The sequence below is a fragment of the Anopheles arabiensis genome, chromosome 3 (genome assembly GCF_016920715.1).
Source record: "Anopheles arabiensis isolate DONGOLA chromosome 3, AaraD3, whole genome shotgun sequence".
Lineage (NCBI taxonomy): Eukaryota > Metazoa > Arthropoda > Insecta > Diptera > Culicidae > Anopheles > Anopheles arabiensis.
In genome coordinates this window covers 57,029,624-57,046,785 of record NC_053518.1, presented here as the reverse complement: position 1 = coordinate 57,046,785, position 17,162 = coordinate 57,029,624, and the positions used below count along the sequence as shown (strand labels likewise).

Sequence of the window (17,162 nt, the reverse complement as noted above, 5' to 3'; positions counted from 1 at the left end):
TAGAAAATAAAAGGAATATTAAGAAGCACATGCCTTTGAGTAAAAAAATAGCCGATATGTTTATAATGTATCAGGAAAAAATCTTTTCTTCCCGGTGAGGAATCATTTGTCAAAGTCAAGAATGAAAAAAAAAAATGAAAATCCAGATCGGAACAAATTCAAAAAGAACTGTGCCAACCTCGACACCCAAAATACAGTAGGTGACTGAGATGTAAAATTTGTGAGAAAAATGCACATTTGCTATGAATTTTTCTTTGTAAGATTCCGGAAGTTTAATGTTTTGACATTTATGTGTTTTTTAACTGCGAATCACTTCAGTTAGCGAACTTCCAGTTCAAAACCTCCAGTAAAACACATCCAGTTAGCGGTCACCTACTGTATCATGTTTTATTTTGGTTGATTTCAAAGCAGAATTGTACACAGCTGATTGATTAAAGGCAGCTTTTTAATATTTTGTGTTCTATAAAACCAATAGACATTTTAAACTTTGTACGTTAAACATACTTGGGTTGGTCATGAATTAACAACAGAATTTTAAACGCATTGTAAATATTTACATATATCTGTTACCAACAATTACACATGAACTAAAATTAAACATAATAATATTTAGGTTTTTTGGTTATATTCCGACAATAATTCATAATAATATATTTTAAAACATCTGAATGTTACTTTCAACGCATCTCATGCATAAGATGGTAATAAGATACTGGATTGATTCGTATAGCACTTTAAACCAAGTACGATCCGTATGTATTTGTTGGTGAAAAGCGGTTTTCGTTAAACAATCCATCTTACCTTCTGGATGTGAAGCTTACATATTCATCAGCGAATAATTGCGCTACAATAACACGACTGCAGACGAGTGGTTACAACTGTAGATAAACATGCCACACCTTAAATTTATCCTTTTGTGTATACTAAGTTTTCAATCATGAGCCGAGAATGGATGACATACACTCTTCAAGATCCCCCAATAAATTACGAATGCTCGAGATACCTCAATCAACATTTTCTTCGAATTCAATTGTCTCAACATAAACGTTTCTCATGGGCTCCTGAAGAAATGTTTCCAAATACTTATAGGGAAAGCAATTACGAACCGGTCAGTCTGCTCTTAAACTCGCTCTTAGGATGAAATACGAAGACATCAGTGAGAATTATGATTTTAAATGTTCACTATCTCACTTTTTTTTAAGGTTTTGAAAGATTTCATTGGGAGATGAATAATCGATCAATTTAATAAGAGTGAAAACAAATTTAAATTGCTCTATCTTGCAACTGCAGAGAGTATTCGGGATCAACCATAACATAACCTCGATCATGTACGTATATTACGTTTACCGTTTCAAGGTTGCTAATTGTTAATGTGTGGGAAATGTTAATATGTGCGTGAAATTACAAATTCAACGATCCATTTCCATTTTTAAATACAATTTATCAGCTTCCAAAACATGAACTGTATGAAATCATTGACCATAATAAACAATGGTATCAAATGATTGTTTTTAACTTAATATGAGCTTAATATTGATAACATATTCATCAATTTTGTTTTTCAAATTTTAAATATTTAAAACCATCCGTGTATTCACGTCATTCGCAAATATTATTTTGCACCATATGTGCTACGTGGAAATGCATTTGTTTTCCTCCCCGTCTATGGTATAGAAGTACAAGTAAAACAAATTTAGTTAAGCTTATAATAGGTGTTTTAAGTATTACGTTGTTAGAAACACATAACGGGAAAGGAAGTTTTCCAAATCTGCCTTACGTAGAAGAACCTTAAGAAACAGAGTTTAATCCTTTAGTACTTGAGCCAAAGTTACCATCATAAAAGAAATAAGCACAGTATGCAACAAACCTGGCTGCTGTTGGTGATATTGAACGCCTGAGTCAACAAAACCTCTTCGTACAAAAAACCGATGTGAAAACGAGCATCTTCAGTGACAGCTTCGATGATGACGCTGTTGACGTGCTATCTACTGCCGTTTGCCACTGGATCCCCACAGTTGGGATCTGTGCTTGCTAGCTTTAAAACTTTCGATGTGGACGATGCGTCGATGATCGCGTGTGTCCATGGTCAACATCACGAACTCATTCAACTTTATCCACAGCGTTGCGGTTAGCGTGAATCTCTAGGTCGTTTCTTTAACACGTCGAGCCTTTGAGAAACCCATCATTTCTTCGAACAGATACCTTCTCGAGAGCTAAAAACAGAACACTTTTGGGTGTTTGGTTTTCAATCGGACTTTGGTGTTGGGATACTTCAAATTGCAACGTGGTGGATAGGTAGGAGTGTTATTTTTTCCTAGAAATCAAAAAGAGAAAGATCTCTGAGACGAACAAAAAATGGAGCAAACTCTAAGCAAATATTGATCCACGAAATTGATACCGTTCGGCTATTATTAAGATGTCATAACAGTCCTCGCTCTCAGCTCGTTAGCGCTGGTGGAAGGCGAAAGTATTCGCCTCGACGCAATACGGCAGGCAATGTAGTATGGTGTGGCTCCATAGTATGAATTTTTCAAATCCACACACAATTTGCACCTGGTTACTGTGAACAAACGCCCCGCCCCGATGGACGAACGCAAACGTTCGTCTAATTATAGATCCAACCGGGATGGAAGCAAAGATCCAGTTAACTTTGTAGAGAGCTGAAGCTGCTACATTGCGGCACAAGAAAAAGTGTACACACATGATTGCATTTCGTGTGCCTAATCCTCATAGGGTATTGATGTCAAAATTTATGAGATTATGATCAACTTGAGGCGGTCAACAACACACTGCACATTGCTGTCTCATTACGTTTGCACTATCATCATACATCTCTTTCCGATTTACGATGTATAACAAGAGATTATGAACTATCCAAAGTTTCAAAACTGTGTGCGAAAAATGTTGAAGGTGTTCTACTAATAAAAGTAAGTCGAACATAAATTCTTATGGAAATAGTAAATGTGTGTAAATGTTAGTGGAAATGTTTTTATTGTTTGATTTTTTATTGTTAATTATCATACTTAATCGTCCATGCAAGATCGACGAGAGCTGTACCGTTGAAATGAATAATATAAATAAATAGTTTACACATCGATAAACATATATTCTACTTATTTGTTCTGTAGAATCGTCAAACTGTTCCTATCCGTTCACTGGAGTTTTGGAAATTGGTTCGATTTCTCCAGTTTAATTTTGAAATGAAATATTGGCTAATATTGGCTTATGGAGTCTCAAATCTATTTACGTATGTATCTGCATTAATGCACCAAACTATCGATCCAATTCTAGAATCACATTACAGTGTTGTCATGTATAACGGATTGTCGAATCCGTGCTATTTATAATTTTCCTGTAAAAAGGTTCAAGCTCTTTTAATTTCATTATTATTATTACACATTTTTTTATGTTACTTGTTTGGCTATGAAAATGTAATGCTCGTCACATCGGTACATTTTGAGAGCATTTTTCTTAGTAGTTCTCTCAAATGCAGCTCTCGCTCTAAATTGCGCTCTCCCCTGCTTCTATTCGTTGGTAAGATGAACGTATCTTCTTTCTCTATTGCTTTTTATTTCTCTCTCCACGTTTTATTTTGCGCAATATTTTTAACATGATCCAAGTAACCATGTACATTGAACCATAAATGTTACGTCATAAACGGTACAAATTCTGGTGATATGTGTTGTAGGATGAGTCTGATTAAAGAAATATCAAACTTTGTTACATAAAAATGCAAAACAAAAATCTATCACTTTTTGAATGCACTTAAATCGAAATGAAATTGCCTTAAAAACACGGTTTTATTTTTTAGTTTATTTTTTTCATTTTTGTCCGAAACCTTTTTTCAGCAAAATCAAGTAGTATGTCAGTCTTGGTTTTTTTCATTCTCTGTATTAGCGTGAAGGAAATAGCTGATTTTAAACCTAAAGAGATTCAAACCACGTCAACCTTGGAGAAATTTATCCGTCTATATACTGCTTTACAAAGCGGCTCATGTAGCAAGCAAATCTTTCCATCGAGGCAGCGTATGAATCAATTTATGTATTTCAGTAAAAAAGTAGATATAATTTTGTGTTTGCTTATTTTTATAGTATACATCAATTATGTACAGGAACTATTCAAATATCACATCGCTGTATTAACTATAGATCGTGGTCGTTACCATAACAATCCCATAAAATATAATGCTTTGAATTCCTCGTACAATATAGTATTCTTTTTAATTTCAAGAAGAACGGTTCAAAACGGCCGTATTGCTAAACATTTTATGTAATCCAATAAAAAGCAGTACAATTCTTAAAAAATATATATTACAAAATATAGCAACTTTATGACTTATAGAAATTGCAATATCTAAACAAAATGAATTTGAAAAGTAAAAAGGAACAAAGCAGAACACTATTTTTGGAGCGATGCTCCTTAGCTTCTGGTTTTTGCTACCGATCAACTCGTGATCTTGTTACAACCCCGGCCCAGACAAATATATTTGAATAACATTGCTTCGTAGCTGATCTTCCCACCATCAACTAGCTTACCAAAGCCTGATCACAACAATCGACACGAGGGATACACACATTTCACCGCTACCGGGCGAAACATTGCCTCGATCGATGTCATCGTTCGAACACGATCGAATTCCTTTCATCACAAAGCTCAGTGCTCCCACAAGTGAACAAGTTTGCTCCCAGAACCTCAACACCAGCCGTCTCTATCGTAACTCGTAGAGCAATGATATGTTCGGTGAGCAAATTATCATAAACAGAAGTCATGTTCTGTTTCTTGAATGAAAACATATCATCTCGTAATGTTTCCCCCCACGTACTTCGTATTCGCCCTTCTGCGTACTAAGCCGTTTTGTTGCAGATTAAGATCATATCCATGAGTACTGCCTTGGCAAAGAATCAACTCGCTCAACCTTGCGCTACGAAAAACACCAAACGGCGCCAACCTTTTGAGGGCGTTTTAATTCGTGCCTGCAAAAACGGAAGAATATGATAATGTAGCTCCTCCGATTGGCACTTAGGTTAGCGACAAACATTCAGCGGATGTGTCTCAGAAAATGCTAGCTGTTTCTCTGCATAGTAACGAAAGGAATAAAAATCATACCAATGTCGTTCTTTACCCATAAGGCTCTTCGTCGTAACGTTTCTGCTCGTATCGTGAGCATATAAAATGGTATCACTAATAATTTCCAATGAATTGCCAACCCATCGATTTGCTTGCAGCTGCGGCTTCGCAGACGTCGTAACATGAACACAAACGATCCAAGAAGGAGGAACGAAGTATGGTAAATATATTTTCCCTTACAACAGCCGGCTCGAGTAGAACCTTCCTGACCTGATGCTCATCCGAATGCTTTTTGTTTGAGCTGGGTATCGTCAACTGAACAATGTGTTACATTGCCCAAACGACATAGGCTCCATTTGCATAGTACAAATGTCAGTGAAAACGGAGCAGTAAATTATTTAATATTTATCACCTATAAAAGAGTACCATGTATTCGGAAAGTGTCCTTTTGAATCTATCACAGTGTCAAAATAAGTCTAACCTTAATTTGATGGTAATTGATAGATCCATATCCTACAAATATAATTTACATATTTTATCAATTGCACATCAAGTGCATTTTATTTAATAGATCTTTAATGATCGTTTATACTATTAAGAAAGTTTAGTCTATTATTCTATCTATATATCTATCCATCATCATAACATAATGTTAATACGAATACATATTTCTCATACATATTTCTTATCACCTTCATTTAAATCAATTTTTTTATAATTCATTGCATTCTAATAATTATATGTATTGTTTTATTTCGCAATAAAATTCATTGCCATTAAACATAAAACAATGCTGATGTCTAATCGACTAAAAGATTTTAAGATCAACTATTAAAGGTCATACATGACGTCCTATAAAAGACATCATCTTAAATCTCTTGGCGATCGTTTCGAATCGTGTTTTCCTGAGATTCATAGACTTTATTTATTTCATTATTATAATTATCATACTAACAATCAAATACGATTGTACATCTCCAGTCGCGTGTTCTATATGTAGGAATATTCTGACGCCGATCAAGACCTTCACTGAATAGCATACTCGAAGCCAATTTCCGCGTAAGATCGTAAATCATTTGCCATTCCAGCGCACTGATCAGTATTCCGCATTCGTTTACGCACTCATATTAGCATCACTGACCTAATGCCCAGGCTTGCATTTTGTCTCATCCATCAGTGGCAGCCACTTTACTGCTCTCACGTTGGTCGCCCAGCTAGTTCATGTGCGGCGTCCTTGCTGTGCCGTGTTTACACGGTACAAGTGGCTCGAGATACAACATGGTCGCGCCAACAGGTTAGCTTACAGAGGGGCATTTCGAATACAGAAGCCTGTACGTCATTCTGTGTTCTTTGTCATTATTCGCTTAATCAAGGAGATCATAGATTTGACTGTATATTACAACGATTGAGCGTAGGCATATTTCAAAATCTTTAAATAACCCTTTTTATTTTCTAGTTAAGAGTAATACGACTAAGTGTATATATTTTTAAATATAAGACTGCGTTTCTATCGACGATGTCATGAAACAGTTAATACTAAGCCTCCCGGAAATAATGGGTATCTTTTTTTTCTTGAAATGCCTTTAAAATAAAAAAACTAATGCCCAAAATTTAAATTTCCAACCCTGCACTAATCACGTTAAATGTCGCTTAAATTCACGTTCCAATTTCCTTTGTAGTATTTCACGTAAGCATAATTTAGAGCCAACAATGGGCGGAGCTTGTGAACACGAATCAATTTGTGCCAATTTGATTACACATTTTGCCCCTACTTCTAGCTACCATTAGAAAAATGCATCGAGCGTTACGGTTTTGCTACCATGGTTGCCTTGTTGCTTGTCTCCATTGCTAGGTTATCAAATTGACCCTCCCCTCACCAGACTGCGTTCACTGACGCCTAGCCAAACGGCATGGAACGATGCATGAAAACCCGAGAAAACACATTTGTTGACAGTCACTTTCTGCGACTCAGAGTGAAAGATAAAGTTGGCAGTTTTTACTCTTTCTGCCCTTTCGCTTTTCTCTAACACCATGACGCATTATCGCAGCCACCACGACAGGACCAGGGGAACGACAGGAAAAGGAAATACTCGGCTTCCTACGACCCTACCACCCAATGCAAACGCTGGTTGCTGCTTCCTTCATCGCCTTGGATCCGCCTTTTTACGCTTGTCGATATTTATGATCATGATGTCGTCTGCCACTATCGATGTGATAAATCTTTTTTCCCATTCTCGCGCGCACCAGCTCGCATTTCTCAAAGTGTAAACAATCACACAAAAACACACAGAAAAACACAAAGTCAAGCTGCAGTGCACCACGGCACCAAACGTTGCAGAGCGGTGCAGTTTAGATTCGTGTGTAGTTGCAGACTGGAGCCGGAATTCGTCTCACGACATTTTGATCTCATTCGAGCGCACATTGTGCGAGATGATCGCGAAGGAATTTGACTTTTGAAAGTGAACTGCAGCCCTGCGAGCGCACCGCTGCTTTTACAACGGCAGGTGATCAAGAGATCAAGATAATGGTTTCCCATTTACTTAGGCCGCTGGTGATCTTAGGAATGCTGTGATTTGGATGCTCATTTCACCACAGGGAGTGATGTTTCTGTCGTTTTCCTAGATGGGCTACTACTGGAAGATTTAACTTTTGCGCATGTACTAATATCGAAATACGGTTGGCAATATATTTATAATTTATACAACATATTGGCTCTTCCAATTTTAACATTCCTATTTTCTTATAGATTGAACTAATCTACGAATCGAAAAAAAAATCAAATTTATTACAGATTTTTTTTAATAGCAGTATATTTCTTTCATTAATTTTACCATAATTGCGTGGCAGTACATTCATTCAATATACCATAATTGCATGGCAGTACAATTAGAAATTGATACCTCTTAAAATTGATACAATTATTGAAAACTACTTTTCATTTGAATCTATTTGGCGTTTATTTCATTTAGAAAATGTAGCTTGACAGTTATTAATCGTTTCTTCATACATTTTCAACAACTAGATTAACATTTTGTCATCCTCAAAAATAAAAAAAAATCGCTACACCGTCTATTAACATAACCGCTCCCACAAAAATACCATACTACTGCTACACCATTATCAGTGATCAGATTTACGTGTAGGTGAACAAGTATAACAATCTGAATGAAAAATGGCCCATGCTTTGCAGTTGATTAAAGCTATTATCAACTAATTATAGCCCGAACACCCTCCCGATTTCACAGGAAGCTTGACTTTATGTCGGACAGTTTTTGTCAAACCATCCTATCCGGTTCAAAGGAAACCAAACTAAAGCAATTGATTTCTGACCCTCGTCTTGAAGAATATCGCATGCTAACACCAAAAATAAACACACCCATAAAAGCGGGCACCCTAGACAATAGTTTCCCAGAACGGTTGACCTAACGTAAACGGGTTCAAGGAAAATAAATCCGTTAAACCTACGTTACCGCGAACCACGATGACTGAATGTTCCAATGACAAAAAACAGCTCTACAAACGAAGGATCGGTCCAAATCGCACTGACAAAATTCGACCAAAGAGAAAACATCCTCTGAATTGCTCATGGGTATAATTTTTCGCAACGTAATTAACATAAGCATAAAAGTTCTCCTCTTTTTGGTACATCTTACCCAAAAATGAAGCAAGTAAAGATCACTGCGCACGAGCTAAACAAGCGAGGCGTGAAACTGGATTGCTGAAGGCTTCATAACACCATAATGTCGATGCCGTCCAACGTCTTCGCTGGAGGTCTCGTAAGTGTCACGTCAATTTTGAACTCTTCCTGTTCAACGATGGTGTTCCCTACGGTGTAAATATCTCCGGGCAAACCCCGTCGGCATGTTTTCTTTTTCATGGTGAACTAAAATTCATCAACAAGTGTATTGTATCTACGTACGTATGTGAAGCTTTGGATATACTTACCTTTCTTCAGCAGATTATTAATATAGCGCCGAGTTGTTTCAATTCCGAGGCTACATGTAAGCTTTTGGCAATGCTGTATGCTGTGTTGAACTCCTGTTTTTTATGGTTAAAGCTAACGATTTCAACTATGGAGTGTCTCACTTCAATATTCAGCATTCATAACTACTAGAACAAAATAAGACACTCGCAATCATGCATTTTTAAGATTACAGCACAATCTATTTTCGTATCACAATACACGCACTACAATGCACAAATATGTACACACGAATTGGCTCAAATTCAAACAGGTTCGTCACTTTTGTAGCGGTGAAATCATTTGTTTCTTCCAACAGCACATTTTATGTGGCTCCTCCACAAGTTATAGCATTTTGCATAACAAAGGTGATCATTGATCTATTTTGTTTTTCTTCAAACTGTTATCTCAAACAACACACATGTTTAATATAAACCATTCATTTTTTATTTTCATTTCCGTTCACATCACACGTATTTTAACAGATTTTGGGCGTTTTATTTAGTATCGCATAACAGTTGACTCATTATTCAGAAATACTGTCGTATATGAATGTTGGCTTGTTGTTCCTTCGGATCACTCCACTGTCAAAAAAATATGATCAAATTTGACTTCCAAATTGCAGACGGGTCAAAATTAATTTACGCACACACCACATCAATAGCAACAAATCACAAACACCCTTTCAGCTTGTTTACATTACATAGAACACTTAAAATTAACACACAGAACAATTGCAGGAACAATCTCAGCAACGTACGCAATTCTATTGAGAGGTGTTTGAAATCGTGAGATCGAGAAGCTGCCGATGACTATGAATCATAATACTAACGATTCCCGAAGTGAATTCACCGGCTCGGTATGTTGACGATGGTACGTCTTCCACATTCGCCGCTGTTCCGCGAACTACCGCAAAACCCTTACGACGTAGGAGAACACCATCAAACTCGTAATCGGGTCTCGCGGAACGCGAATCGGTGACCGATCGAACCAGCGTCAGAACCGGATACACACTAAGCGCAGAAGCAATGCCGGCCAATAGCAGTTGCAAAAGCGGCACAACAAATGGAACACACAAGCGAGCACCGTAGCTGATGAGATGTGTAACGGAGAAGAGTCAAATCACGACTGGGGGAATCATATAAGTAAAATCAAGGTAAACCCATATTATTATTTTCCCTGATGCTTTGTTGCTTGCGTCGCTCACCATCGCTCGGTATCGCCCTCGCCGTAGGCCATCGAGCTCATCACTCGTCTCCTCGTGCGGATGCGCAAGCCAACCGCCATAGGAAGACCGCGAAGCCGTGAGAACCCGGCACTCGCTCGGCTTGCTAAACAACAATGTGCGAGAGCCAAACAGTCGCAGCCTCTGTCCTTCACAGACGACGAACCTGTATCGCGCACGTGAAACTAAACAAGAGATCATCTTCTGAGTTCCGGCAGGTGAGATACAGCATCCGATCCCTTTGCTTTTCGGCTACCGAGGTAGACTTACGAGTGCCTTTGGAGACTCGGTCTCAGTGGAATAATGTGTGCTTCTTGTTTCATATAGCACGAGATGCGCATGTTTGACACTTTCGAGCTGTTATCTTAGCGTTTGTTTAAGTACATCTCGATAAAACTCATGTGCAATAGCTAAAAGAAATCAATCAAACTATGCTGCAAACTTTTTTTCTACTTTTGAGTTATTTCTATCATACCGTTTTGTAATATAAATTTTAATCAATTCGTGTTATTTTAAATTGTGTGCTGAAATGTATACATAGTTTCACGTAATATGTCTGTTTTTGTACTAATTCATACTTTATTTTGCATACTTCAGTCCAACATTAACGATGGCTGAAAGTTATCAAACCTTTCGGGTGACTGCAGCGTATTTAATCATTCTTAATGCAAAATTGTTTTAATCGACCATTAGCTTTTTCTTGTCCAATTTAGTTACAACACTGTATCATTCATTGGAAAATTCTAAAATGCTTGTTTTAATATTTTCTAAATAAAACGAAATTAATGGTGCAAAAATTCCAGTTTATATTTCAAAAGAAATAATTATACTTTAGCTTTTTCAAGTTCGTGGTTTTCTTCAAAGGAATGTTTCAAAGAGCCCATATACTGGACAAATTAATTTAATATAAAAAAACAACCATTACATCTTCCTCTTCTTTAACGTTGTGCCGCGAAGAGTAAGCCATTCGAATGTATTTATTTCCATAAAGATTTGTCCTTTCCTTTCGCTGCTCATTCCCGTTTCAGATTCAAGCGCACCATTCGGCGGTCACGGCGCAGGTTAACACTAGCGCATCTGCTATACCCGTAAGGCACCAAGAAACGATTGCCCGGGGCCATCGCCAACGTCGGATACACACAGCAACCTGTCTCTCATGTTTACCCGCCAATACCATACCTCGCTCTCACCATCTCTATACCATGCCACCAGCAGGCCCGCCAAACCCGATTTTTGTAACGAAAGCATCTCTGAAGCCATTGGAACGTAGTCACTGGACATTCGGATTGTTCAACTAATCTGCACCGATGAAGAAAACGATAGTCGTGTGCGATGGAGCCTGGACACCACCGGAGCGGCTACTTGTCGCCTCCTCGCAATGAAGCAGTATGCGCTACGCCAACATTTCAACTCTCCGCCACTATCCTAGTTACCGGTGTCATCCCAGAATACTTTGGTGACTGTTGGCGATTCCTCGATAGCGTATTGGCGTGTTTTCTGCTCCGTCGACAGCGAGTACCGCGAATGATGCTTCACGAGTCCCTTTCACGCAGATATTGTGGCTGCGAACGAAAGCTTCCTCTTCACTTCGGATCGACGCTACGGATCCAAGCCTTTTTCCATTTTGATGTCTGCTTATTTTTGTGGGTCAAATTGACTTTCAAGTTGGCGCGATTAGTTATTGAATGGTGATTACGGTTGGCTTGCGCCTACCAGGCCCAGATGACTGTGGTCAGCTCCTGGAAAGGCAGCTTCTGCTTTTCTCTCCCGAACGGGAGAGATATGGTTCCTCCAATATACCTACAGTCAGAAACGGGCATTAGGACTTCAGCTTTGCGACGCTCGTGAATGATCGTACGTCAAGATGCACGAGAAGAAAGTGCGTTTATCAGCGAAAAGCTATGTTCATGTTTATCGACATTCGCCACCTTACCAAACAGGACGCAATGATTTAACGCAATCACGAAATCGTGATACTGCACACGACTGGTTCCCTCAATTATTTACAAAAATATTTGAAATATTTTGCCACTTATCTCAACTAGCACGACGACCTCGAGCGAGTGTGAGAAATCACAAAGGGTCAAACTAATGTTGACTCCCACAATACATTAGGCTACTGTAGCGACAAACGCATTTCATTTAAAATCATCTTACATCACCAAGTTTTTGCTGTAAAAAAATCCAGGGTTCGTCCCAAAACAAGCAGGTTTACGATTCGAGCACCAGTATAAAGATAATGCATTATAGTCCAATGGAGCGTCAATCAAAGAGCCTTCTCACCATCACTCTCCATCACCGTCAACTTTATCCCAAACTTTTGCAGAAGGGTGCTTTTTATAACCTACCACCAAGTACTTAACGAAAGTAGACCACTTCCGGTGCATATCAAATCGGCTGGTTTCAAGTTGAAATTGTCACTTGAAATTTCTTGGGTCATAATTTAATAGTAAGTTTTGTTGCTTTCTATTTTAGGTAGTGCCAAAAACTAATTAGCTGAAAAACTCTTTTAAGCGGCAAAATCACAGCCAGATGTCTACAGCAAAATGAGTTAGTGGATGTTTTAAAGAATACATACTAATGAACCGTTCTATTACTTAATCGTTTTTTATGGTAAACATATTTAAATCCAATAATAAACTCATATAAAAAATATTATAGCAGTGAAAACGTAGCTTTTATATTATGGTTACCGCTGTTCATTCTAATATTTGAAGCAATGTTTTGTTCTAAAACAGTTTCAGTACATAAATTCTTCGGAAGCTGATTGAGCCTCAACTCTGTCGAAATAATAGCTGCTACCTGTAGAGCTTGTAAACACAAGGTTTTTGGCAAAAATGGAAAAGGACGAAGGTTTACAAAATTCTTGTATTTGCTATAAAATATAATATATTTGCTTACTTATTTACTTAATTACTTACTTAGTAATTTATTTACTTATGCTGAGCTACGCTGCGCGTGTGTGTGTTGTCGTTTTTTATTTACGCAACATTAACACACATAGAAATATATGAATAATTCTATTACAACATTGATCAACCCTCAAAATAATTGCACAGTGCATAGTTCACTACATTTAAAATCATTAAGACATACAAAGCCTGTAAGGTTTAACAGGAGAAATATAGATTGTCCATGACATAAACAATTTGATTATTGATAAACAAATAGAAGTTTACTATGATTCACTTTCAATTCAGTTTTTGCCCACTCTGTGTGGAAATATAATGAAAACATAATTAAACAGAATGTGTTTCTACCTATACTTTTTTCAATGCTTCTTTGATATTGCAACCATTGAGCAACTCAGGGAGGATTAAGATAAATAATTAACACAAAAAATAAAATATACAGTTTCATAAAGCATACGAATAAAATACAACAAAACAAACATCACGCAATACTTTCCACCTATTTAAATTGTGCCTAAGGCTAAACAGAAATACTTTTTTTTGAAGGATCTCGTAAGCAGTTGACTCAAACATTCATATGATATCGTGAGCATTTCAATTGAATATCCAATAAAATCTGATCCCATTGCAGAAAAGTTGCAGGACACGTGGACACCCAAAAAAAGGAAAGTAGAAAATTTGAAGCTGAAAAATATGTATTCCAATTAATTCTACAATATACGCAGCACGATAAACTGTGACGCTAATTTATGTTGTTTTCGTGGCAGTAAGTAACCCTGAAGGATTAAACAATAAGGAGCGGCCGTACACCGTCTTGATGGTGCACTTTGTTTTGTGTAATGGGTCAATCTGAATGCATGTTATTGATGTTTTTTTTGTTCTTTCAAGCCAACTGAACAACAATATCGCTTCGCATCAATTTTACCAGGCGTTAAATGGAAATGAGACTTTTGAATGGATTTAACACCACCATGGCAAACAGTTTTTTTTGATAAAGTTTTAAGTGTAAAAAATGTAGGTTGGATTAGATAATCACTATCTTAAATTGAAAACGAAAGTTATTTGTTCAAATAAATATAAGTTTGAATATAAGTTCCATTTTGAAGAGCCTTGTTTTACCTCCAAACTATGTAAACTTTACACTTTACACAATTTTGTTTCAAAGGAACGGTTTGCATTTGTACTTCTGGTGTCTCATGGAGTCAGCGTCTACCGTTGGACTCAGGTTTCGTATTTGCTATGTTAATGTGATAGTTAATAGTTAGTATGACTTTCTTACAATTTTTTTACATATTGATAATTGTAAATTACATTACAAGACTAACGATCAAATCACATGTTCAATTTCAACGATTCGAATAATTCGTATTTGCTACAAGTAAATAAACCTTTATTCAACTTAAAGTCAATCCATTCTAACCAGATTGAGGTAGGTAGGCTCAAAGTTCATCAAAGTGGAATAAAACTTTGACCCGAGCTCAAAAACAAACGATAGCATTGTATCTTAACATATGGGTAAATATTTACACATATTCGAACACACCACCAAAATAGCATTGTTCGCAAAACGCGTTAGTTCGTTACGAGTGCCTTCGTCATGGAACCGCTGTTCGGGATAGCAAGCTGAACCATTCAGCGATACCACCTCTCTTCTATTTGACATCGTGACAATTTTTCATTACTCAACGGAGCATAATTTATGATCCCAAAGTGTCAACTGTGAAACCCGACCAAGCTGAAACCCGCAGAAACACCAAACAGAGCAGTGGTGAAAAAATCCCTTGGAAAAGAAAAGGATACCCAAAAGGTAAGAATACAATAAATGATCTCTTCGTGTGTAGCCAGGCAAGAGAGAAACAGTACAGCACCCTTCGGCCGCATGCATTGATTATGAATTTCTAACAATGTTTTGATGTGTTGCTCGCATGGTCCCTTGTTGGTCTGACTTTTGTTTAGGCTTTTCACAGGGCAACCCAGGATCGCAGTACTGTGTTTCTAAAATGAAAGCCTCGAGTGCGGGCTTCCGTACGAAGAATGTTAGGGGAATCATTGTACAAATCGTTGCCTTCAATGCTCTTAACGCACGACAGTCAACATTGTATGCTGACCGACAAGCAGAGCGACTTTTATGAGGTTAATAAATTTTCACATGCCCATATGTGAGGTTGCTGTTGGAAGGGACGGTGTGTACTTACGGTTGTGCAATATCCTTGTAGGTCCCTTCAAAAATTCTTTCAGCCCACATTAAAAGGTGGATAAAAATGCTGAATATTTTGGTGGAAAGGTGCGCATGATAGTAAGTGAGTGCAGAGCGAAACAGCGAATGCGGTTCCATCAGCGTTGCGATCAAACAGTCCCAAACCGTTTGTCTGAAAGCATACTGTACACAACGAATCTGGCCTAATCTTATGAAGCGTAAGTCAAACCAAAGACCGTTTTGAGTTAAAAAGCTATCGGGAATCGAGTGCGTGGCTCTGCTCAAATATTTGCATAACATTAAAATAGTTCGAATGAAAACCAGCTCATCTTGTGCCCAGCTCTCCACGTGGGCCTTGCCTTTGTTGCCTTGCACTTTGTGGTGCCGTCTAGTAATGGACCTTGGCACTTGGGATGTAAATATTAGTCAAGCAATCGTAGCACGCACAGAGTAATTTGCTCTATTGATCCGTGACTGTTCGTATGACAATCGATCTAGTTTTGAGGGACATTTTAAAGGCAAACAATTTTTCCAATGTTTTTAATTGCTCATAAATACGGTTTCTGAACGCGCAGATAACAAATATTAAAATTAAACCAAAACATGTTCAAAACAATTCTTTTTTTTATTCAGGAGAAACGGTCCAAAAAGGCCGTATTGCTATTCAAAACAATTCTGTAAGTGTTCAACTTTTTCATATTGGTTGAAGAAGTGTATAATCTCATAAACTGAAGTTTTTAAATGTGTAAGCCCAATTCAAAAACAGTTGCATTACACTTCAAATGTAACTATCTTGTACTTGTAAAAACATAAACCATATAAACATGTTTAAATCAAAGAACGATGCGATATGCAGAACTAGCCTGCAATCAATAATAAGACTAGATTTCTGTAGCTAGTCTTTCAGTGATTTACTAATTACACATAGCAGGATGGTCTGTCCCACGTATGGGGGCAGAGTCCATTCGAGGTTTCAACCAGTGATGGGTTCAAAATTGAGCACATAATAATACTAATAAGTAATTAATAAAATATGAAATATATAGTATAATGTGCGACGAAATAAAATCAGTGAAACACTTAACGCCCAAGAGAGTAAATTATTTACCGAAACGAGATTTTGAAATAAATCTAGATAATCAAGATAAATGAAATAAATCACCTCAAAATAGGGCGGGAGCTCTATTGGATAAACACATCGGTACCTACAAGATCAGCCAAGTGCAATTCGTCAGCACCATTCAGTATGTACTTACTATCTTTTTACGTAATATAAAAAGATCTAATAACCTTGGATAAGATCAACAAGATCGCTTATATCGTTATCCCAAAAAAGAAAAACGGACAATCTTTAAACAATTTGTAACAAGCTGATCTAGACGATGGTTTGACATTATTTATAAGGGATCGATCCTGTCTTAGTCTCGGCAATGCGTTCCATGAATGCAAAATTGTCAAATCCCTTGGATCTTTTCTTCTGTCCTAATGTTGACCCATATTAAATCATCCCATCACGGCTCATCAATATGTTGTATAGGATTGTGTAACATCATTAAATAATACAATTTAAGTAATACAATTTGATTTATAGGAAGATGTAATGGCTGCAATCAAAACATTGTTTATATGAGAAATACCTAAAAATATGTTGATTTTTCAACATCTGGTAAATATTGTGCACCGTTTAAAATTTGAATCCACATCTATAGGGATGTAAATTTCCAGCAAGCAACATTTAACAGCTTAACACTTCATGATCCACTTTACGCTCTGCAGTACCTATATCCCAGGCCCCGCACG

The 17,162-nt window shown here is 37.3% G+C and overlaps 1 protein-coding gene and 1 long non-coding RNA gene across 4 annotated transcripts in view; one reads left to right on the top strand and one right to left on the bottom strand.

The window, feature by feature from the left end:
* The window catches only part of LOC120903659 (protein embryonic gonad), a 49,567-nt gene extending 39,604 nt beyond the window's left edge, over nt 1-9,963 (bottom strand). The window contains exons 1-2 of one of the 3 annotated variants that reach the window (XM_040313222.1): nt 9,861-9,963; nt 9,013-9,174 (exon numbers count right to left, since the gene is read on the bottom strand). The gene's annotated coding sequence lies outside the window, so the exon portion shown is untranslated. Of the gene's footprint in view, nt 1-9,012 lie in introns of all 3 variants that reach the window. The other 2 variants (XM_040313220.1, XM_040313223.1) reach the window with 2 other exon arrangements.
* Nucleotides 9,964-10,095: 132 nt separating this feature from the next.
* Nucleotides 10,096-12,798, top strand: LOC120903660. Its single transcript, XR_005739635.1, has 3 exons — nt 10,096-10,184; nt 10,263-10,471; nt 11,282-12,798. It is a non-coding gene; the product is annotated as an uncharacterized LOC120903660 (long non-coding RNA).
* The last annotated feature ends 4,364 nt before the right edge of the window (nt 12,799-17,162 follow it).